This window comes from Pan paniscus, chromosome 20 (genome assembly GCF_029289425.2).
Source record: "Pan paniscus chromosome 20, NHGRI_mPanPan1-v2.0_pri, whole genome shotgun sequence".
Taxonomy (NCBI): Eukaryota; Metazoa; Chordata; class Mammalia; order Primates; family Hominidae; genus Pan; species Pan paniscus.
In genome coordinates, this window is record NC_073269.2 from 53,709,467 (window position 1) to 53,731,888 (window position 22,422).

The 22,422-nt window shown below is 46.4% G+C and overlaps 1 protein-coding gene across 7 annotated transcripts in view; it reads right to left on the reverse strand.

The window, feature by feature from the left end:
* The window catches only part of ZNF541 (zinc finger protein 541), a 55,242-nt gene extending 37,546 nt beyond the window's left edge, over positions 1-17,696 (reverse strand). For 2 of the 7 annotated variants that reach the window (XM_055103489.2, XM_055103487.2), the window contains exons 1-2: positions 14,858-14,935; positions 13,643-13,789 (exon numbers count right to left, since the gene is read on the reverse strand). The gene's annotated coding sequence lies outside the window, so the exon portion shown is untranslated. Of the gene's footprint in view, positions 1-13,642; positions 14,936-14,959 lie in introns of those variants that run through there. The other 5 variants (XM_034945117.3, XM_055103486.2, XM_034945118.3 and 2 more) reach the window with 5 other exon arrangements.
* Positions 17,697-22,422: the final 4,726 nt, after the last annotated feature.

Sequence of the window (22,422 nt, forward strand, 5' to 3'; positions counted from 1 at the left end):
CTCTATTAAAAATACAAAAAATTAGCCGGGCATGGTGGTGGGCGCCTGTAGTCCCAGCTACTCGGGAGGCTGAGGCAGGAGAATGGTATGAACCCAGGAGGCGGAGCTTGCAGTGAGCTGAGATCATGCCACTGCACTCCAGCCTGAGCAACAGAGCGAGACTCCATCTCAAAAAATAAATAAATAAATAAATAGAAATAAAAGAATACTATAAACAACTGTATTCAGATAATTAAAAAATTAGATAACTTAGATACATTAACTTAGTTATTTAAATTAGATAACAGATTAAAATGGGCAAACTGCTAGAAAGATACAAAGTACCAAAACTTACTCAAGAAGAAACAGAATTTCTTTTTTTTTTTTGAGATGGAGTTTTGCTCTGTCGCCCAGGCTGGAGTACAGTGGCGCAATCTCAGCTCACTGCATCCTCCGCCTCCCGGGTTTAAGCAATTCTCTGTCTCAGCCGGATTACAGGTGCCCACCACCATGCCCAGCTAATTTTTTTTTTTTTCCTGAGACAGAGTTTCACTCTGTCGCCCAGGCTAGAGTGCAGTGGCGCCATCTCCGCTCACTGCAAGCTCCACCTCCCAGATTCACGTCATTCTCCTGACTCAGCCTCCCGAGTAGCTGGGACTACAGGTGCCCGCCCCCGCGCCCGGCTAACTTTTTGTATTTTTAGTACAGATGGGGTTTCACCATCTTGGCGAGGCTGGTCTTGAACTTCTGACCTCGTGATCCACCCGCCTCGGCCTCCCAAAGTGCTGGGATTACAGGTGTGACCCACCGCGCCCAGCCAAGAAACAGAATTTCTGAATAGACCTGTGAGAAATAAAAAGACTGGGCCAGGCACAGTGGCTCACGCCTGTAATCCCAGCACTCTGGGAGGCCGAGGTGGGCAAATCACTGGAGGTCAGGAGTTTGGGACCAGCCTGACAAACATGGTGAAACCCCATCTCTACTAAAAATACAAAAACTTAGCTGGGCATGATGGTAGGCACCTGTAATCTCAGCTACTCAGGAGGCTGAGGCACAAGAATCACTTGAACCCGGGAAGCAGAGGTTGCAGTGAGCTGAGATCGTGCCACTGCACTCCAGCCTGGGCAACAGAGTGAAACTCTATCTCAAAAAAAAAAAAAGAAAGAAAAGAAAGAAAGAAGGAAGGAAGGAAGGAAAGAAAGACAGACTCAACTAGTAATTTTAAAGTTCCCTGTACATCTTGCCATAGAAACACCAAAAACAAAAAATCAACTTTAACAAAACTCTGGGAAGCAGTCAAAGCTTTATAGCAACCAAGCAAACCCTAAGAAAAAGGTGACTTTGATGTTTGATTACAGGCTCACGCCTGTAATCGCAGCACTTTAGGAGGCCGAGGTGGGCAGATCACCTGAGGCCAGGAGTTTGAGACCAGCCTGGCCAGCATAGTAAAACCCCATCTCTACTGAAAATATAAAAGTTAGCTGGGTGTGGTAGTGCACGCCTGTAGTCCCAGCTACTTGTGAGGCTGAGGCAGGAGGATCGCTCGAACCCAGGAAGCGGAGGTTGTAGTGAGCCGAGATTGTGCCTCTGCACTCCAGCCTGGGTGACAGAGCAAGACTCTGTCTCAAAAAAAAAAAAAAAAATGGTGACTGAAACCCAGTGGGAGAACTTTGTGGCATATTTAACTTACCCCTGCCCCATCCCTACTCCCTGGCTCAGCAGTGGTCTCGAAGGTAGCAGCCCATGTTTCTGGTGTGGGTTCCCTGGTGCTGGAGGGAACAGAGAGGATCTGGTTTTCAAAGAACAGTGGTTGTCTGTCTGACCTGTCAGTGGCTCCCTGAAAGCCCAATGCAAAGATCTTGCCTTTTTTTGTACCTAACTGGCAGCTCTCTGGGGTGCAGAGTGGCTACAGACAGGGCGTTTGTTGCAAACATTAAAGTCAAATGAACTAGACGCTGCAGGCTGGCGCAAAAGATATTGATTGGGGCAAACAATTGACTTGCTAAAAGCCAGGGAGGAAAAGCTGGGAAGTTGGATACTTTGGAGAAATAAAGGCTTTGAAAAATGAGCCAGGCATGGTGGCTCATGCTTGTTATGCCAGCATTTTGGGAGGCCGAGGCAGGTGAATCACCTGACATCAGGAGTTTGAGACCAGCCTGGCCAACATGGTGAAACTCCGTTTCCACTAAAAACACAAAAATTAGCTGGGCATGGTGGCAGGTGCCTGTAATCCCAGCTGCTTGGGAGGCTGAGGCAGGAGAATCACTTGAATGTGGGAGGTGGAGGTTGCAATGAGCCAAGATTGCGCCACTGCACTCCAGCCTAGGAGACAAGGGCAAAACTCTGTCCCAAAAAAAAAAAAAAAAAAAAAAAAAAAAAAAAGTCCACACTGGCAGTTTCTTATAAAGCTACACATAATTTTTTTCTGCATCTACTTGATGATTGTAATATATATATGTATAAAATCTTATCATGCAATCCAGCAACTACACTCTTAGGCATCCATCCAACTGAGCTGAAAACTTCAGTCCACACAAAAGCCTGCACACACATGTTTATAGCAGCTTTGTTCATAACTGCCCAGAACTGGAAGCAATCAAGACATCCCTCAATAGGTGAATGGATCAACAAACTGTGGAACATCCAGACAATGGAATGTTCTTCAGGAATAAAAAGCAATAAGCTCTCAAGCCACACAATGACATGGAGGAACCTTAAATGCACATTGCTAAGTGAAGGAAGCCAGTATGAAAAGATTACATACCGAAAAAAAAGAAAGACAAGACTACATACTGTGAGACTCCAACTATATCACATTCTGGAAAAGGCAAAACTATAGAGACAATAAAAAGACCAGCAGTTCTGTGGTTTGTGGGGTGAGGAGTGAAACTATTTTGCATAATAATCTAATGCTGCATACCTGACATTATACCATAGTCAAAACCCACAGAACTATACAACACAGAGACTGAGCTCTGGCTGGGTGTGGTGGCTCACACCTGTAATCCCAGCACTTTGGCCCAGGAGTTTGACAAAGTCAGACCCTGTCTGTACGAAAAAAAAATTTTTTTTAATTAGCTGGGCATGGTGGCACATGCTTGTGGTTTCAGCTACTTGGGAGGCTGAGGAGGGTGAATCGCTTGAGCCCAAGAATTGGAGGCTTCAGTGAGCTATGATTGTGCCACTGCACTCCAGCCTGGGCAACAAAGTGATACCCTGTCTCAAAATAATTAATTAATTAAGTATTAAAAAAAATTTAAAAATCCAAATGAATAAAAAAAGAGCTTCCACATATTCCTGGGAATTTAGAAGGTGGCATCTCAGGGTGGGCACATGTTTGGAAAGGACCAGAGAAGGCTTCCAAGCTCTCACCTCTGGCTGACCTTCGCTCTGTGCAGGCAGAGAGTGAAGGCGAAGGTAGGGTTGTTAACCGCCTGCCTGAGTGTGGAAGCAGTGCCCCGCTGCAACTGCTGGGAGCTTTTTGTTTTTTGTTTTCTGTTTTGTTTTTTTTTTAGCTCCAGGAGTTTAAGAAGATCTCTGTTAAGTCACTAGCTGACCACTAAACTAACAGAACAGTCTACTGACCACACCCCACAAAGAACACAATCTTTACAAAAATAGCTTAGAAAAGCCACTAAACAAACAGTTACAACCCACAATAAGCAGAAACAACCAAGCCTGAGGACAGGGAAGAAAGGAAGAATCCCATTCCCAGAGTTACCAGACTGCAATATGCAAAATATCCAGTTTACAGGCTGGGTGCAGTGGCTCACGCCTGTAATCCCAGCACTTTGGGAGGCTGAGGCGGGTGGATCACCTGAGGTCAGGAGTTCAAGACTGGCCTGGCCAACATGGCGAACCCCCGTCCCTACTAAAAATATAAAAATTAGCTGGCTGTGGTGGCAGGCACCTGCAATCCCAGCTACACGGGAGGCTGAGGCAGGAGAATCGCTTGAACTCGGGAGGTGGAGGCTGCAGTGAGCCAAGATCGTGCCACTGCACTCCAGCCTGGGCGACAGAGACTGTCTCCCCCAAAAAAACAAAAACAGGCCAGGCACGCTGGCTCATGCCTGTAACCCCTGCACTTTGGGAGGTCCGGGAGGGCGGACCACTTGAGGTCAGGAGTTCAAGATCAGCCTGGCCAACATGGTGAAACGCCATCTCTACTAAAAATACAAAAATTAGCTGGGCGTGGTGGTGTGTGCCTGTAATGCCAGCTACTCAGGAGGCTGAGGCAGGAGAATCACTTGAACCCGGGAGATGGAGTCTGCAGTGAGTTGAGATTGTGCCACTGCACTCCAGCCTGGGTGACAGACTGAGACTCCATTTCAAAAAAAACAAAAAACAAAAAACAAAACAAAAAAACCAAACAGATAAAATGTCCAGTTTTCGAATCATGGAATCTTGAGAAAAATGAGAGATCGAGTTTTTCAGCAAAAAATTATGAGTCATGAAAACAAAAAAGCATAGCCCCTTCAGATGGCCATCTGTCTCACACAAATGGAATCAGATGACCTGTGGCCTTCTGTGTCTGGCTTCTTTCACTAAGCACAGTGTTTTCAAGGTTCACCCCCATTGCAGCACGTGTCACTGCTCCATTTCTTTCCAGGGCTAAATAATGTTCCCCTGTCTGGAGAGACCACATTTTGTTTAACCACTCTCCTGTTGATGAACATTTGGGTTACTTCCATTTTGGGGCTATTGTGAATAATTCTGCTCACACCTAGATGTTAAAGAAATGCTTCATGACTCACTGATAACAAATCTAGTGCATACTTGAATAACGGGAGTTTGGGACTAGATTTCTAGGCCACCAGTTTCTACTTTCTAAGAACTTTTCATGTTGATATGTAATAGAACCTCTGCACCTGCAATGTCTGCATTGCATGTTATATGTCTACCTGCCTGTCTGCGTGTATGCAGCCTATTGAGGCAGCACAAATTTAAAGTCACATACAGGTACGTAATCCCATATACAACTCTGAGACCCAACTGAGTTTCAGAATTTGAGGGGGTTTTAGAAGTGTAAATCAATGCATACCCCGTATTTTAAGTAACTTCCAGTGGGGTTCAAGGCAGTACCTGGTAACCAAATAATTATTTCTGCATCATTGCCTATGACCACTCAGCGTACGTGAAATAAAGGCTGTGAAAAGCAACATGTAGGGTCAGGTTTGGCCACCAGATGATATTCGAGATGCCTCAGGATTCTCAGAGCTTTTTGGGTTTCCAAAAAATCAGGGAGAGGAGTGTGGATCTGTAAGCCAAATTCAAATTTCACCAGTTCCACAGTGTCTGCTACAGTGCTGCTATAAACTGTTTTCACCACTCCATGAGGGGAAAAACCCATCTCCCCCTGCATCTCCCAATAATAAAAACAAGTGAATAAAAATCATACATATATTTTTTGAGACAAAGTCTTGCTGTGTCCCCTAGGCTAGAGTGCAGTGGTGCAATCTCGGCTCACTGCAACCTCTGCCTCCTGGGTTCAAGCAATTCTCCTGTCTCAGCCTCCCAGTACCTGGGATTACAGGCACTCACCACCACGCCTGGCAAATTTTTGTACTTTTAGTAGAGATAGGGTTTCACCATGTTGGTCAGGCTGGTCTCAAACTCCTGACCTCAGGTGATCCACCCGCCTCGGCCTCCCAAAGTGCTGGGATTACAGGCATAAGCCCCCGCGCCTGGCCTAAAAATCGTATTTATTAAGCACTTTCTCCACATCGGGTATCATACCAAGTGCTTTATATGCATTAACTTACTTCTCACAAAAACCTAGATTGTAGTATTACTTCCCTTTTACAAATAAGGAAAGAGAGACTAATTTGTCCAAAGTCAAAACCCAACAGCCAGATCTTAAACCCAGATACTCTGACATTAGCGCTAATGGTCTTGCCCATTACACAGTACTGATTCCCTATAAACTGAACTGTATACTGCACTGCTCCAATTAAACTACAAAACACATAAGGTGCTGGGTCAGGGGGAAGAATGTCTCTGGACTCCCCAAGGCCAAATCACCTGCTTTCCAATATACTCCCATAGTCCACAGAACAAACTGGTCAGGTTACAACCTCAGACAGGCAAGCCAAAAGTCCAAAGGCCATGCCTTGATATTTACATCCTTCTCCAGACAGTAAAGCAAAACCCTCTCTACCGATACTGAGCTTCCTTTTATTCTGTCAACAAATACATTCAATTCAACAAGAGTTTTAGCACCTTCTAGGTACAAAACTCTCTGCTAGCCCTTACGAGGCAGAGTTTATGGTCTCCTGCAACCCGGCAGACATTCCCAAGGACCCAAATACTCTTTCCAAGAATTTTATCATTTTGTGTTTTAATTTAAATGCTCAACATCACTAACGATCAGGGAAATGCAAATCAGAACCACAATGGGATACCACCTTACTCCTGCAAGAATGGCCGTAATCAAAAAATCAAAAAATAACAGATGTTGGCATGGATGCGGTGAACAAGAAACCTTTCTACACTGCTGGTGGGAATGTAAACTAGTACAGCCACTATAGAAAACAGTGTGGACATTCCTTAAAGAACAAAAAGTGGAACTACCATTTGATCCAGCAATCTCACTCCTGGGTATCTACCCAGAGGAAAAGAAGTCATTATACGAAAAAGATACTTGCACATGCATGTTTAGAGCAGCATAATTTGCAATTCCAAAAATATGGAACCAGCCCAAATGCCCACCATCAATCAAGGAGTGGATAAAGAAATATATATATGATGGAATACTACTCAGCCATAAAAAAGGAACGAAATAATGGCATTCACAGCAACCTGGATTGAACTGGAGACTATTATTCTTCTAAGTGAAGTAACTCAGGAATGGAAAATCAAACATCGTACGTTCTCACTTTGTAAGTGAGAGCTAAGCTATGAGGATTAAAGGCATAAGAATGATACAATGGACTTTGGGGACTTGGGGGGAAAGGGTGGGAGGGGATGAGGAATAAAAGACTACAAATTGGGTTCAGTGTATACTGCTTGGGTGATGGGTACACTAAAATCTTACAAATCACCACTAAAGAACTTACTCATATAACCGAGTACCACCTGTTCCCCCAAAATCTATGGAAATAAAAAACTAAAAAAAGAAAAAAGAAAAGAAAAACCCAGTACATCTGGATCATTAGAGGACTCCCTTGTAACCAAGTACTACCATGTGGTTTCAATGCCTGGGTGTGTTTATGATTGCACTCATGCCAAAAAGGACTACTTAATTGCTTCAGGCTAAAAAGAAGAGGGTGGAGGGGGATTTAGCTCATAATAATGCCTTCGGGCTCTACTAGAGGCCAGCTGGCATCACGGTACAAATGGAGGTTTTGCTGCAGTTCAAATTGAGACAAGGGATGGGAGAATTGAGACCTCACAGGGCCTGCTAAACCCAAAAGGGCCCAGGGTGGCAGTTGGCAAAGTAATTGTTTCAAGGAGCAGTTAAGTTTCAGGAAATGGTATCCCTCTCATTAAATTAAATCGGTTTGGTTGCTTTGTTTATATTTAATTTGCAAATTGATTTTGGCTTTATAGCTGCACAGGAGCTATACACTTTAGGAACTTATGTCTTGTTCTATCATCACTGATGCCTTAATAGTTTTAAAACAATTTAAGTCAACATTGGGGATCTGAAGCAATTTTAATTTTTTTTCTTTTAAAAAAGTGCTATCAGCCCAGCGCAGTGGCTCACGTCTGTAATCCCAGCATTTTGGGAAGCTGAGGTGTGCGGATCACTTGAGGTCAGGAGTTCGAGACCAGACTGGCCAACATGGCGAAACCCCATCTCTACTAAAAATACAAAAATTAGCCGGGCATGGTGGTGGGTGCCTGTAACCCCAGCTACTCAGGAGGCTGAGGCCCAAGAATCTCTTGGACCCGGGAGGCGGAGGTTGCAGTGAGCCAAGATTGTGCCACTGCACTCCAGCCTGGGTGACAGAGTGAGACTCCATCTCAAAAAAAAAATAAAATAAAATTTAAAGGGGCCATCATTCCATGACTGGTGGGGGTGAGGGGAAACAAAGGATTCTTCTATGAAATGCTACGACCTTTTGGGAAGGTAACCTACCATGAGATTCTAGACTGTAGAAGTAAGTCCACAATAGATAAATAATATTTACTATGTGTGTTGTTTGGAGGGGAGGGAACAATCTGAATGCCCATCTGATTTACAAATATATTTTATTTAGTCTGCAATATATTTAAATATGTTTCCATTAGTTATCCAGTTAAAGAATAGATGGGGCCGGGTATGGTGGCTCACACCTATAATCCCACCACTTTGGACAGCTGAGGCGGCAGATCACCTGAGGTCAGGAGTTCAAGACCAGCCTGACCAATATAGTGAAACCCCATCTCTACCAAAACTACAAAAATTAGCTCGGCATAGTGGCACTCACCTGTAGTACCAGCTACTCAGGAGGCTCAGGCAGGAGAATTGCTTGAACTCGGGAGGCGGAGGTTGCAGTGAGCCAAGATCATGCCACTGCACTCCATCCTGGCGACAAAGCCAGACTCCATGTCAAAAATAAATAAATAGATAAAATAAGGCCAGGCGCGGTGGCTCACACCTGTAATCCCAGCACTTTGGGAGGCTGAGGCGGGCGGATCACAAGGTCAGGAGATTGAGACCATCCTGGCTAACACGGTGAAACCCCGTCTTTACTAAAAATACAAAAAATTAGCCAGGCGTGGTGGCGGGTGCCTGTAGTCCCAGCTACTCGGGAGGCTGAGGCAGGAGAATGGCATGAACCCGGGAGGCGGAGCTTGCAGTGAGCCAAGATCAGGCCACTGCACTCCAGCCTGGGCCACAGAGCGAGACTCCATCTCAAAAATAAATAAATAAATAAATAAAATAAAATAAATAATAGAAAAATAGATGGATAGAGCACTAGAGCATCACTATCCAAAAGCACTTTCTGTGCTACTAAGCCTGCACTGCCCAATACTGCAGTCTTTAGCCACATACACAGAAATGCAGCTAACACCCTTGAGGAACTAAACTCTTTATTTTATTTAAGTTTAGTTAAATTTATTTATTTATTTATTTAGAGACAGAGTCTCACTGTGTCACCCAGGCTGGAGTGTAGTGGTGCAATCTCAGTTCACTGCAACCTCTACCTCCTGGGCTCAAGTGATTCTCCTGCCTCAGCCTCCTGAGTAGCTGGGGATTACAGGTGCCCGCCATCATGCCCAGCTAATTTTTGTATTTTTAGTAGAGATGGGGTTTCACCATGTTGGCTAAGCTGGGTCTCGAACTCCTTACCTCAAATGATCCGCCCTCCTTGGCTTCCCAAAGCGCTGGGATTACAGGTGTGCGCCACCGCGCCCGGCCAGTTAAATTTAAACAGGTACAAGCGGCTAATGGCTATCATATCAGATGGTGCAAATCTAGGGATTTCTCATTCAAGTTAGGCTTTCCAACTTCTATTTAAAAATGTGAAAGAAAAAATCAGAAGATCTGCCAATGCTGAGTCCACATTCCTGCACGGCAACAATTGGTTGGAGGTGAGAAGCCCCCACCACTCCCTATTCTCTCAGCTCACTGATTTCTGTGCCCTGCCAGGCCTCTGGAGGCATCTGAGTTTATGACCCTCCAAATGAAACCCTCCAAACTCAGGCTTAAATGTCACCTCCACTATAGAGAACACTTCCAACATAACAAAGTCTGAGATTAATTTCTCCCTCCTCTGAACCCTGACAAGCACTTGTGTAACAATCCACTTAACATTTACTCTAAATTATCTAGGAAGTTAATTATCTTTAAAGTTCTCCCATTTTCTCCAGACTCTCAGCTCTAGGATGGCTGGGACTCGGCCTTAGGTGTCTAAACTTCTCACAGTATCTTGCCTAGCACAGAACTTTGATCACAGAAGGCTCTGAGCATCCTTTTCATTCATGAGTGACAGAATTCCATTGTGCCACCTCTTTTCCTCTTTGAAAAGCTCCAACCACTGTTCTGCCACCACACCCCCCACCTCCCAAGCACCACCTTCTCCCTTCTCTCCCTGGTCATCAAGTCTGAGTAACAGCAGGTTCCTGGGAGTTGAGAAGACAGACTTGCAGCTTTCACCCTAGCTATGCAATTTCCTTCATTTTATTTTATTTTATTTTTTGAGACAGGGTCTTACTCTTGTCGCCCAGACTGGAGTGCAGTGGCGTGATCTCGGCTCACTGAACCTCCACCTCGCGGATTCAAGCGATTCTCCCATCTCAGCCACCTGAGTAGCTGGGCTTACAAGCATGTGCCACCACACCTGACTAATTTTTGTATTTTTAATAGAGACAGCGTTTTGCCATGTTGGCCAGGCTGGCCTCGACCTCCTGCCGTCAAGCAATCCACCTGCCTCAGCCTCCCAAAGTGCTGGTATTACAGGCGCAAGCCACTGCACCCGGCCTGCAATTTCCTTCCTTACTTTCCTACTCCAATTTTTTTTGTTTTCCTGAGTTGAAGTCTCTCTCTGTCACTCAGGCTGGAGTGCAATGGCGTGGCCTTGGCTCATTGCAACCTCCGCCTCCTGGGTTCAAGTGATTTTCCTCCTCAACCTTCCGAGTAGCTGGGACTACAGGTGCACACCACCACACTGGGCTAATTTTTGTATTTTTAGTAGAGACGGGGTTTCACTATGTTGTCCAGGCTGGTCTCAAACTCCTGACCTCGTGATCCACCCACCTCGGCCTCTCAAAGTGCTAGGATTACAGGCGTGAGCCACTGTGCCCAGCCTCCACTCCAAATATTATTGTAAACTATAGACCCATTTTGTTTGGCCTACACAGTATTTTTACAAATTGGATTAGTCATCAACATTTTTTTTTAATGGGGAGATTTCACCTTCCTATATGGATTTCTGGTTTCTTTTGAAAATGATTAGATTTGATATTCCTTCACAGTTAACAACGAGGTAGATCTGAGGGACAAATGGCATCTCTAGAAAGGGCTTATGGTCTCCAGTTTTCCCAGCCCTCACTTATCTTCCTGCCTGGCCCTTATAATATTCATCATTGTAATAATAATAATAATAATAACAGTGAACATTTATTGAGGCTTTATGACATGCCAGGTACTCTTGTAATCACTTGTGTATCATCGTATTTAATTCCCACAATACTTGAGGCATATACTGTATTATTAACCCTATTTCACCAATGAGGTAAATAGTCCAGAGAAGTTGAGTAACTTGCCCAAAACCAAGCTAGGATTCAACCCTGGGTAGTCTAATTTCGAAACGCTTACGCTCGCCCGCTCCACTATGCTTTTATCACACACTTGAGACTGGGACTCCTGCTTCACACTCGTGCCTACATTCTTAAGTAGATCAAGAAAGACTTCCAGCTGGGCAAGGTCGTTCTCGCCTGTAATCCCAGCACTTTCTGAGGCCTAGGTAGGAAGATTGCTTGAGTCCAGGAGTTCAAGATCAGCCCAGGCAACAAAGTGAGATCCCCGCCGCCCCCCACCCATCTCTACAAAAAAATCAAAAATTAGCCAGGTGTGGTGGTGCACACCTGTGGTCCCAGCTACTCGGGAGACTGAAGCAGAAGGATTGCTTGATGTTGGGAGGTCGAGGCTCCAGTGAGCCAGGATCACACCACGGCACTCCAGCCTGGGCAAACAGCGAAACCCTGTCTCAAGAAAAGAAAGGAGAAAAGAAAAGAGCAAAACAAAGCACAAAGACTCCCTCCTATAGTTTATAGTCATGTAACCAATAACTAATTTTAACCAGAAGGTAAAGTCATTTTCTCTGGCCGGGCACGGTGGCTCACGACTCTAATTCCAGCACTTTGGGAGGCTGAGGCGGGCAGATCACAAGGTCAGGAGATCGAGACCATCCTGGCTAACACGGTGAAATCCTGTCTGTACTAAAAATACAAAAAATTAGCCAGGAGTGGTAGCGGGTGCCTGTTGTCCCAGCTACTCGGGAGGCTGAGGCAGGAGAATGGTGTGAACCCAGGAGGTAGAGCTTGCAGCAAGCCGAGATCACTCCACTGCACTCCAGCCTGGGCGACAGAGCGAGACTCCATCTCCAAAAAAAAAAAAAAGTCCATTTTGGCTGGGCGTGGTGGTTCATGCCTGTAATCCCAGCACTTTGGGAGGCTGAGGCAGGCAGATCACTGGAGGCCAGGAGTTTGAGACCGCCTTGCCAACATGGTGAAAACCCGTCTCTACTAAAAATACAAAAATAAGCCGGGCATGGTGGTGGGCACCTGTAATCCCAGGTACTCAGGAGGCTGAGGCATGAGAATCACTTGAACCTGGGAGGTAGAGTTTGCAGTGAGCTGAGATAGTGCCAATGCACTCCAGTCTGGGCAACAGAGCAAGACTCTGTCCTAAAAAAAAAAAAAAAAAAAAAAGCGCATTTTGTTTTTGTTTATATATAATGGGTTTATTACTGCCCTTTTAAAATCAATTAATAAACATTTTGAAAGTTTATTAAACTTCTAATACAGCAAATGCCAGTAGATAAAGTTTACATAAACAAAAATTCTCTACAGCCTTCAATAATTTTTAAGTGCAAAGGGGTCTTAAGAGCAAAAGTTTTAAATTAGCTGGGTGTGGTGGTGTGCACCTGCAGTCCCAGCTACTTGGGAGGCTGAGGCAGAAGAATTGCTTGAACCCGGGAGGCGGAGGTTGCAGTGAGCCGAGATCGCACCACTGCACTCCAGCCTGGGAAACAGAGAGAGACTCCATCTCAAAAAGAAAAAAAAAAAAAAAAGTTTGAGAACTACTATTCCAATAAGAAAAAGTCCTGCATGTACACATACACATGTGCCCAAGCAGACACGCATCTAAAAGAAAGAAACCCGAAACTGAAAATTCCAAAGTGGTGGCCGGCAGGCATATTTTATAAGTTCCCTATGCTGTCTTTTTTTTTTTTTTTTTTTTTTTTTTGAGACGGAGTCTCACTCTGTTGCCCAGGTTGGAGTGCAGTGGTGCAATCTCGGCTCACCACAACCTCCGCCTCCCAGGTTCAAGCGATTCTCATGCTTCAGCCTTCCCAGTAGCTGGGACTATAGGCGCCTGCCACCACGTCCAACTAATTTTTTGTATTTTTAGTAGAGACAGGGTTTTACTATATTGGCCAGGCTGGTCTCAAACTCCTCAGCCACCTTGGCCTCCCAAAGTGCTGGGATTACAGGCATGAGCCACTGCGCCCAGCCTACGCTGTCTTATTTAATTCTTAAATTATCAAATGTGTTGCTAGCATTTAAAAATCAGAAGATTTCACCTAAGGATAGTTTTCTGGCCTCTTCTCAAAGAAATCGAAAGTTCTGGCAACACTGGCCTGGCATTTCCACTGCCTGGCATCACTTAGATGGGACATACAATCTTTGCTTCACGACAATCCTTACTTCTTCCCTTTACCTGTGCCTTACCTGTAAGTATCTGAGTTGCCACCCTGAGCTAGGGAAGGAAAAACGTTTTTTGCAATAAACATCAATAAAGAAACACACATCAATCCATGTCTGCACTCCTCCTAACAGGTCAACATGCACAATAAATAGCCCTTTTCCCTGTTTGACTTCTCCAAAGCAGTAACTTGTATAATTCCCATTAGTACGGACTTTGGTATTGCTTAGAAACCCTCTTGAGAAAGAACGAGATCTATCCAACAAAGCAGGTGTCTTTGGCCCAGTGCAAAGGAAGGAAACTCACCAGAAGAGCAAGTTAGTGAATCTCCAGGGAACAGGAGGACCCAGTTTAGGCCCCACAGGGAGGGGGTTCAGGTGACAAGCAGACCACTGGATATGTCCTCCTGGAACACTGAGTGGTAAATGCAAGATACTCCCAATTTCTTTTGCCCTGAAAGCAGGTGGCGGGAAGGAAGAAGCAGTCAGGACTTGGGTCCCAAAGAAACAAGAACAGAGATGTGAAAATGGAGAAGAGCAACAATTTTTGGAAGAAGGCAGAAAGCAGTATCAACAGCGGAGATCTGAGTGAGGAGGAAAGGTTTTTTTGGTAAGAAGAAATAATTGTTCCTTCTTTCCTTATTTTTCCCCCGTGGGAAGAGACCTAGAGAATTTTACCGGGAGAAACTTAATTAGGGCAGAATTGGTGATAAAATAAGGATATTTGCTGGAAAGTTGGGGGTAGGTGAGGAGGACTGGAAACATAAATATTAGACGAGAGAGAAACTGGAAGGAATTAGTTGGTTTGTTCTAAGCGAAGATATTCCAAAAAGGGGCACTCTAGGTGTGAAGAAAAAAATTTTGCTGGAAAGTGATCCTGAACGGATGAAAAAAAAACTGGGTTAATTTTTTTTCTTTTTTTGCGCTAAAGGAAGTTACTTAAAGGAGGGGGAGGGGCATGTCAAGGAAGGGAGGAGAGATTTGGAGTTTTGCTGGAAGATCCTAAAAAGTGATAAATCTGGGTGCCCCAAAGTGGGACTATGGAGGAGGAAGGGGGATTCTGAGCAGAAGGGGCCTGGAAGAGGCTAGCGAATGCAAGGCCCAGATGCAGAAGGTGGGGAGGTCGGGTAGGGCCCGCGGCGCGAGCTGGGGGGCTGCGAGGGGGCAGTTGAGGCCCGGGGGAACGGAGTGGGAAAGAAAAGGGGGTGCAGCGGGCCAGGGGCTCCTGAGGAGGGTCTTCTCCAAGGGGGAAGGGCCTGTGGGGTGCAGCGGGGCCCGGAGCTGTTGGGTTGCAGAAGATGCGTGCGTGACGCAGGGTGAGGGGCGCCCGCCGCGCCTGCTGCGCCCCTCGAAAGGCAGATGGGGCCCCCTAAAAAAAGAAATCAAGAAACGAATGAGATTGTAAAAAGGGGGAGGGGTTGAAAAAAGAGGAAATAATAGTAATGGGGGATAAGGAGGAAAGGGAGGGGCAGGGGCAGCAGCAACCGGGTTTTACCCGCCCCCGGGGGCTCGCGCGCCGGACCTCGCGCCTGGCGCCTCGCGGGGCTCCCAGCGGCCTCCCGCCTTCCCCGCGCCGCCCGGGGCGCACGCGCAGCCCGGCCCACCCCCGGATCTCCTCGCTCACGCGCGGCGCAGGCGCGCGTACGTGACCGCGGGCCGCCTCACGCCTCCCAGAGCGGCCTCGCGCGTGCCTCCTGGCCGCGCGCTCTCGGCTGCTTCTCCGAGGGGCGGGGCTTGCCGCGGGCGGGAAAGGAGGCGGTTGGTCGCCATTTTGGGAGGGGGGCGGTTGAGGGCGGAGAGTGAGAAGAGTGAGCCGGGGAGGAGCGGCGGGGGGAGGGGCCAGTCCCCCAAGACCCGCACCCCGAGGCCGAGAGTCCCGGGAGCCTCCACTCCAGCCATTGTTCCTGGTGGGCGGTGTTAGAACGCGGTGGCGGCCGCTGGATTGCTGCCCCCAGTCCCCGGAGGGGCCTCTGAGCAGCGTCCTGGTGCTGGGAGGCCGTATCGTCTGTTTCCGAGGACCCTGTCGCGAGCGCGGGAGTCTCTCGGGGTCTCTTCTGCCTCAGTGGGTGGGGGAGATGTGGGGCGAGCTGCTCCTCCCTTTTTAAAAATTTTTTTTCAGAGACAGGGTCTCTCCCTGTCCCGCAGGCTGCGATCACGGCTGCCGCACCCTCCCCTTCCTGGGCTCAGGCGATCCTCCTGCCTCAGTCTCTTGAGTAGCAGCGACCACAGGCGGGCGCCGCCACACCTTGCTAATTTTTACATTTTTTTTAGAGATAAGGTCTCGCCATGTTGCCCAGGCTAGCCTGGTTCCCCTGGGCTCAAGCGATCCTCCTGCCTCAGTCTCCCAAAGCATTGGGATTATAGGTGAGAGCCACCGCGCCCGGCCTGTTACTCCCTTCTTTGGGGAAAGGCTGAGCCATCTGGGGCCCCTGCTCCGTGCTGAGCTCTGTTGGGAAGGGCGGTAGGCCCTGGTGCCGACTGGCCAAGGACCATCTTTTTTTTTTTTTTTTTTTTTTTTTTTTTGAGACAGGGTCTTGTTCTGCTGCCCAGGCTGGAGTTCAGTGGTGCGATCTCGGCTCACTGCAATCTCCGCCTCCCGGGTTAAAGCGATTCTCCTGTCTCAGCCTCCCGAGTAGCTGGGATTACAGGCACGCGCCACCACGCCCGGCTAATTTTTTGTATTTTCAGTAGAGACGGGGTTTCACCATGTTGGCCAGGCTGGTCTTGAATTCCTGACCTCAGGTGATCAGGTGATCCGCCTGCTTCTGCCTCCCAAGTGCTGGGATTACAGACCTGAGCCACCGTGCCCGACCTGGCCAAGGGGTTTGAACTGTCCTGCAACTGAGGCAGATAATTCATTCCTTAGAAACGGAGTGCTGAAGTTCTGTGGAGAATGAGAGCAGATTAGTGGTTGCCCGGGGTGGAAAGGGGCATGGCGGATCTTATCTGGGTAATGGAAATATTCTAAAACTGAGCTATGGGCCAGGCGTGGTGGCTCACGCCTGTAATCCCAGCTCTTTGGGAGGCCAAGGTAGGAGGATCCCTTGAGCCTAGGAGTTTGAGACCAACCTGGGCAACCTAGTGAAACCCTGTCTCTAAAAAAAAAAAAAAAAATTAACTGGAGATGGTGGCATGCGCCTGTAGTCCCAGCTACTTGGGAGGCTGAGGCAGGAGGATCGCTTGAGCTTGGGAGTCCAAGGCTGCAGTGAGCTATATGATCAGGCCATTGCACCCCAGCCTGGGGCATAGAGCGAGACTCTGGTGGGGGAAAAAAAGGGTTATGGTGATGGTTGCACAACTCAGTAAATTTCTGAAAATCAGTAAGTATACACTTAAGTGAGTGACTTTTATGTAAATTATACCTCAAAGTTTTTTTTTTTTAATTGATTATTGGGGGAGGAAACAGAGGAAAGAAGAGGGCCTGTCATCTTGCTTTAGGATCCCTTCATTTAGCAAGTTTTTATTGGGTCTCTGTTCTAGGTGCTCAGATATAGTGTCTGGGTCAAACAGACATTCCTCTCCTCCTGGAGCTTATGTTTTAGAGCAGTGCTGTTCAGTAGTAATAAAATGCAAAGCACCAGCCACTTATGTAATTTTACATTTTCTAGTAGCCATGTTTAAAAAAAGGAACAAAATGTAAAGAAGGCAGGTGTGGCGGCTGGCACTTGTAGCCCAGCTACTTGTGAGGCTGAGACAGGAGGATCACTTGAACCCAAGAGTTGGAGACTGCAGTGAGCTATGGCCCTGTCTGTGTAGAGCCACTGCACCAGCCTGGGCAACATAGTGGGACCCACTCTCTTAAAAAAAAAATGGCTTGGGATGGGTGTGGTGGTTCACACCTGTAATCTCAACACTTTGAGAGGCTGAGGCAGGAGGATTGCTTGAGTTCAGGAGGTCAAGACCAGCCTGGGCAACACACCCAAACCTAAAAATCAAATAAATAAAAGTAAATAATAAAATAAAAGAGAAAGAACACAAGTGAAATTAATTTGGTAATATTTAATCCCAAATATTTCAACACGTTATCAGTATAAAAACTAAGAGATAATTTACACTTTTGGGGCTGTCTTTAAAACCCCACATATACAGTATTTTACATTCATGGGACATCTCAATTCAGACTAGCCACATTTCCAGGGCTCCATGGAACCTTGTAGCGAGTGGCTCTGGTACTGACAGCATACCTCTACAGGGGGACAAGCAAATGCATTTACTTTTTTTGTTGTATTTTTTTGATACAGGGTCTCACTATGTCACCTAGGCTGAAGTGCATTGTTGTAATCATGCCTCGCTGCATCCTTGACTTCCTGGGCCCAAGCTATTATCCCACCTCAGCCTCCTGAGTAGCTGGTACTACAGGCATGCACCACCACACCCAGCTAATTTTTTGTATTTTTAGTAGAGACAGGGTTTTGCCATGTTGGCCAGGCTGGTTTTGAACTCCTGGGCTCAAGCAGTCTTCCTGCCTTGGCCTCCCAACATGCTGGGATTACAGGAGTGAGCCACCGTGCCTGGCTGCAAATACATTTATAATGCACTATGTTATACCTTGAAGAAAAACAAAGGAAAGAGGATGGGGTCAGAGGGTATTGTTTTATACAGGTCAGTAAAGGCTTCTCTGGTGAGATTGCATTGAGCAGAGATCTGAAGGAAGTAAGGAAGGGTCCTATGAAAATATCTGGGGGAAGAAGAGAGGGAACAGCACGTGCAAAGGCACTGAGGCAGGAAGATGTGGAACCCTTTTGAAAGACAGCAGAGAGGCCAGGCATGGTGGCTTATGCTTGTAATCCCAGCAATTTGGGGGGCCCAGGTAGGCTGATCACTTGAGCCCAGGAGTTCGAGACCAGCCTGGCCAACATGGTGAAACCCCATCTCTACTAAAAATACAAAAAATTATCTGGGCATGGTGGTGCACACCTGTAGTCCTAGCTACTCGGGAGGCTGAGGCATGAGAATCTCTTGAACCTGGGAGGCAGCGGTTGCAGTGAGCCGAGATCACGCCATTGTGCTCCATCCTTGGTAACAGAGTGAGACTCTGTCTCAAAAAAAAAAAAAAAAAAAAAAAATCAGAAGAAGAGAGACCAGTGTGGCCAGAACCACGTGAGTGAAGAAACTAGGGGCAGATGGCATAGGGACTTACAGGTCATGCTAAGGCAGGAATTAAACTCCTGGAAACAATTTCAGAGGGTTCTTCCTTTATTTAGCACACTTTTTTGTTGTTTTGTGGGGTTTTTTGTTTGTTTCTTTTATTTTCTTTCTTTTTTTCTTTTTCTTTTTCTTCTTTTTTTTCTTTTGAGACAGAGTCGCGCTCTGTAACCCAGGCTGGAGTGCAGTGGCACCATCTCGGCTCAATGCAACCTCTGTCTCCCGGGTTCAAGTGATTCTCCTGCCTCAGCCTCCTAAGTACCTGGGATTACAGGCTCGTGCCACCACGCCCAGCTAATTTTTTGTATTTTTAGTAGAGACGGGGTTTCACCATGTTAGCCAGGATGGTCTCCATCTCCTGACCTCGTGATCCACCCGCCTCAGCTTCCCAAAGTGCTAGGATTACAGGTGAGAGCCACTGTGCCTGGCCTTCTTTTCTTTTTCTTGTTTTCTTTTTTTTTTTTTCGCTTATTTAGCACACATTTAAAAAATGCTTTGTTTCAGCCATGTAATCTCTCTTGATGGAGGAAATAAGGATCCTAGCCACTGGACAGTGAGAATTTAGTTAAACAACAGGACTTTAAGCTCCTGAAATAAATTAGCATCTTCTGTCATTGATAGACATTGAACACTTCATGGACAAAGAAGATAAATGCAACACATAAACAAAAAATTAGCATTAGCCAAGCATGCTTGTAATCCCAGCACTTTGGGAGGCCAAGGCAGGTGGATCACCTGAGGTCAGGAGTTCGAGACCAGCCTGGCCAACATGGTGAAACCCCCATCTCCACTAAAAATACAAAACTTAGCCAGGTGTGCTGGTGCGTGCCTGTAATCCCAGCTACTCAGGAAGTTGAGACAGGAGAATTGCTTGAACCTGGGAGGTTGAGTCTGCAGTGAGCCGAGATGGCACCATTGCACTCCAGGCTGGGCAACAGAGCGAGACTCTGTCTCAAATAAAAAAAAGCATTTAGGATTTATTTTAAAGGCCTACAAATTAAGGTGACAACCTAATAAAAAAAAGAATATAAGATTTGAAGAGGCACTTCATACAAGAGGAAACATGAAATGAGGACTAACCACAACAACAAGAGAATGCAAATTAAAACCAAAGATACCACAGCACACCTACCACTTTGGTGAATTAAAAAAAAATTTTTTTTTCTGTTTGCTGAAGCAAGACGAACTGACTATACAGGACTAGTAACGGGTAAAATTGGTAGAACCACACTGACAAACCCAGGGGTTGACTCTAGAAAACTTCTTGATCATGTGCACCAAGAGATGTAACAGAAGAATAAGCAGCAATGTTTGTAATAGCAAAAAAAAGAAAAGAAAAGAAAGGAAAGAAACAGATTGGATCCTGGATTCTGGATTGAATAATCCTGGAACAAGATAAATAAATAAATAAATAAATAGGCCAGGCATGGTGGCTCACGCCTGTAATCCCAGCCCTGTGGGAGGCCGAGGCAGGTGGATAACTTGAGGTAGAGAATTTGAGACCATCCTGGTCAACATGGTGAAACCCCATCTCTACTAAAAATATAAAAATTAGCTGGGCATGGTGGCAGGCACCTGTAATCCAGCTAAGGCTTAGGAGGCTGAGGCAGGAGAATCGCTTGAATTTGGGAGGTGGAAGTTGCTGTCAGTGAGCTGAGATGGTGCCATGGCACTCCAGCCTGGGAAACAAAGTGACAGTGACTTCATCTAAAAAAAAAAAAAAAAGACATTACTTAAAAAACTAGTGAAATCTCCAACAAAGGCCAGGCATCTGTAATCCCAGCACTTTGGGACCCCAAGGCAGGAGGATCACTTGAGCTCAGGAGTTCAAGACCACCCTGGGCAACTTGGTGAGATCCTGTCTCTACGAAAAAATTTTAAAAGTTACCCAAGCATAGTAGCACACACCTGTGGTCCCAGCTACTCCACAGGCTAAGGCGAGAGGATTGCTTTAGCTCAGGACTGCATTCCCATCTGGTTAACAGAGCAAGACTGTCTCAAAAAAAAAAAGAAAAAATCTCAACAAAGATTGGAATTTAGTTAATAGTAATGTATCCACTTTTTTTGGGGTTTTTTTTTTTTTTTTGAGACAGAGTCTCGCTCTGTCGCCCAGGCTGGAGTGCAGTGGCGCAATCTCAGCTTGCTGTAAGCTCCGCCTCCCGGGTTCACGCCGTTCTCCTGCCTCAGCCTCCCGAGTAGCTGGGACTACAGGCGCCCGACACCACGCCCAGCTAATTTTTGTATTTTTAGTAGACAGGGTTTCACCGTGTAGTCAGGATGGTCTCGATCTCCTGACCTCGTGATCTGCCCGCCTCGGCCTCCCAAAGTGCTGGGATTACAGGCGTGAGCCACCACGCCCAGCCTTTTTTTTTTTTGAGATGGAGTCTGGCTCTGTCTCCCAGGCTGCAGTGCAATAGCATGATCTTGACTCACTGCAACCACCGCCTCCCAGGTTCTGCCTCAGCCTCCAGAGTAGCTGGGATTACAGGCGCCCGTCACCACACCCAACTAATTTTTATACTTTTAGTAGAGACGGAGTTTCACCATGTTGGCCAGGGTGGTCTAGAACTCATCCTGACCTCAGGTGATCCGCCCGCCTCAGCCTCCCAAAGTGCTGTGCTGAAATTACAGGCATGAACCATTGCACCCCGCCTGTTTTTTGTGTGTGGTTTTTTTTTTTTTTTTTTTTTTGAGACAGGGTCTCATTCTGTCGCCCAGGCTGCAGTGCAGTGGTGCCATCTGGGCTCACTGCAATCTCCGCCTCCCAGGTTCAAGCCATTCTCCTGCCTCACCCTCCCGAGTAGCTGGGACTACAGAAGTGCACCACCATGCCTGGCTTATACATTTTTTATTTTTTGGTAGTGACGGGGTTTCACTGTGTTAGCCAGGCTGGTCTCAAACTCCTGGCCTCAGGTGAGCCGCCTGCCTCGGCCTTCCAAAGTATGAGGATTTTAGGCATGAGCCACCGAGCCTGGCCAATGTTTTTGTAGTTTTGACAAATGTATAGTTGTGTCACTTAACAACGGAGATCTGTCTGAGAGATGTATCTTCAGGTGATTTTTTCCTTGTTGCGTGAACGTCGTAAGCTGTACAAACCCAGATGGTATAGCCTAGCACACAGCTAGGCTGTATGGTGTAGCCTATTGTTCCTAGGCTACAAACATGCAGCATGCAACTGTACTGAATACTGTAGGCAGCTGAAACACAAAGGTAAGTATTTGTGCATCAAAACATAGAAAGGTACAGTAGACCAGGCGTGGTGGCTCATGCCTGTAATCCCAGCACTTTGGAGGCCGAGGCAGGTGGATCACCTGAGGTCAGGAGTTCGACACCAGCCTGGACAACATGGTAAAACCCCATCTCTACTTAAAATACAAAAATTAGCCAGGTGTGGTGGCAGGCACCTGTAATCCCAGCTACTTGGGAGGCTGAGGCAGGAGAATCACTTGAACCTGGGAGGCGGAGGTTGCAGTGAGCCGAGACCTCGCCACTGTACTCCAGCCTAGGCGATAGAGCGAGAGTCCATCTCAAAAAAAAAAAAAAGAAAAGAAAAGAAAAAAGGAAAGGTACAGTAAAAATACAGTATTATAATCTTACAGGACCTCTGTCATATGTGTAGTTCTTATTGGCCAAAACGTTGTTATGTGGCACATGACTGTCCTGTGATAAAGTAAGATGCCAACATCAGGGAAAGGGTGAGGGGGATGTGGGAACTCTTTGTACCATCTTTGCAAGTTTCCAGTAAATTTAAAATTACTCCAAAATAAAAAGTTTAGGGTGAAAAAAGAAGAAAAGGAAATGAAAATGTCCACCTATAGGAGACTGGATAAATTGTGGTATATTTATTCAATGGAGTATTATGCAGCAGTGAAAATGAGTCAATTTCCATTACACACAGCAACACAGATGTGCTCCCATTTACATATAAAATTTCAACAGGGT